Consider the following 2,452-nt stretch of genomic DNA (forward strand, 5'->3'; position numbering starts at 1 on the left):
GCTATCTACTCACACCTTCGTGTACAACACTGATACCTCACTTTTTATACTAAGTTTATAGTTATATGTTATTTATGTGTATGTTTTTGTATTGTTTTTATTCTATATCCTGTGATTTTGACAGAGTTGCACTCTTAATTTCATTGTATGCTGCTCTTGCAATGACAATAAAGGGACATTCATTCATTAATTCATTCTCCATTCCCATCCCTTACATGGCTCATAGGTCATCCAGACCTGCAGGATGAGGAAAAATCTTTAACGTAACATTGTTCAGTACCTCAATGACATGACTGTCGATAAATGAACAAATATTCAAGCGATCATATCAGCTCTCCTCTCCTTCCTCAGCCATCTGCGAAGTCGTCGTTGTTGATATCAGTGAACAACAGGGATCAGGACAGTCGAGTCTGCACCACACCAGAGCTTCAATACTGAGAATGTGTAAACTAGCATTTGCAAATGTCACGTGTGTTTTAAGATTTTGTGAATCTGCAGCTAAACTTGGAGGTGAATACTGAGACTTTGCCGTAGACATTCATCCCCAGAGAATTAATCTGATGATCACTTGACTGGTTATCTGGTGTTACTGTCACTTGACTTTCATTTCAACTTGAGCACCAGAAATCTGATCGGTAGATTGCTGTGAATTTTTTTTGAGCCCATCCAGAATGCGCAGAGGATATACCATTTCTCTTCTGGACACCTTTAACTCAGCTAGATTTGGATCAAATTTTCTGCAGCCTTTCATGAATCTTTCGGTGACCTCCTGATCTCAACTCTCACCAGCCTCTGGCCATAATATCCACTTGAAGATATCAAAGTCTAATGGGCAGATTGTCACTGAATTCACTGAGCACATCTATGTTACCCAGAGGATAAACGTATACATCTTCTTCTTTCCGTGCACCTCCAGTCAAAATGCCAACTTTCCCACAATACACTGTATCTCATAATCTGATCGGAGTATTGTTTGTTATGAACTGTTATGAACCTTGGGTTTTCCATAAGGGGAACTGGTTTTATTGACCCATTGATCTTTCAGTTGTGCTGCATACTGATAAGGCTCTTTAAACAGAGTGAGACAAAGAGTCTACAGCGACGATGACAGTTCTGTGAGGCGGCTCATTGTTGAGGAAAACAAACTTTTTAGAGAAATACCAAACTAGATCCACCAGATGAAAAGTCAGGGGATCACAAAGCTCACAAAGACCATAAATGTCTTAACCAAATGCATGGTGGTGCTAGAGGAAACATCAGCAGACACTGCTGACCTCATCCTCTGGAGATCATGAATGTCTCGACTAAATTCTGTGGCAACTCAGCCAATGATTCTTGAGATATTTCAGCTTGGAGCAAAGATGAGACTGACTGACATTACCATCCCTGGAGCCATGCCTGTAGCACAGCTAATAAGAATGGTATATTGTTCATCCATCCAGCAGTCTTTATATTAAAGGTTGTACATTGCTGCCTTTAAGGATGCTAATTAATTATATTGTCTTAGGTGTGTAATTTGAATACTAACTCAAACAAGACAGTGCTGATCTAAGCTGAGGTTATGTCAACAATAGGACCGGCCCGTCCCTGAGGCATTTTATGTGTGCACAGATGTAATCGTCTTTAACCCACAGCGGCTTCGGTGCAACGATTGGCTGCAAGAGCTCTCAGTTAAAAGCACAATGGAAACTGGGAAAACCGGGTTATTCTTTTACACAAGCATAGGGGCGGTGACCAATCCGTCCTGTTGCTGGTGCAGGTGCAAACAGAGGGGTCGCCGGGTCATTCAGGTCATCACTGAAATATCTGAGGGCTTCCAGAGATCAATTAAAGCCAGTGATGGATGAAGCTTTCTGTGTAATTACACTGATTAACCTTAGGGGGCGCCACAACATGTAAGGCCTAACATTACTTCCAATGGATTTTAATTGATTGACTTATTGTAACCCACAAGAATGTTTTGTATTTATGTGTTGTGTTGATCTTGCTGTGTTTTTTATTGCCCCTGGCAGCCTGAGTCATCTGTTTTGCCGCTGGGGCGTGAATTCATTTAAAACAGTCTGCGAGGGATTTTAATGAACAAATTCTCCTGATAACTGAGGCGACTGAGGTCCATGTGGGACTATTTATCACTTTTTCTCTGCGGCGTGATACAAAAACGAGCTCAAGCACGTGTCATCTATACCAATTATTTATTTTTTAATTTATTTTTTAAATATAAACCATAATATTCTCTTTTAATTTGTGATTTTTTAAAAATTTCTCCTCATAATAGTTGATTAAATGAGTCCAGTATCGGATGGATTGCAGTCAGTGATTAAAATCACGTTTCGCGATAATGCCAGTTAATTCAATGTAAAACAATAAATCACATTTTTACAATCGACGTAATGCTCGCGGCTTCAGCTGTAGGTGTGTGTGACAGGCTGCGCCGCTGCCAGCTGAAGGGAAA

This window comes from Pagrus major, chromosome 12 (genome assembly GCF_040436345.1).
Source record: "Pagrus major chromosome 12, Pma_NU_1.0".
Classification (NCBI taxonomy): domain Eukaryota; kingdom Metazoa; phylum Chordata; class Actinopteri; order Spariformes; family Sparidae; genus Pagrus; species Pagrus major.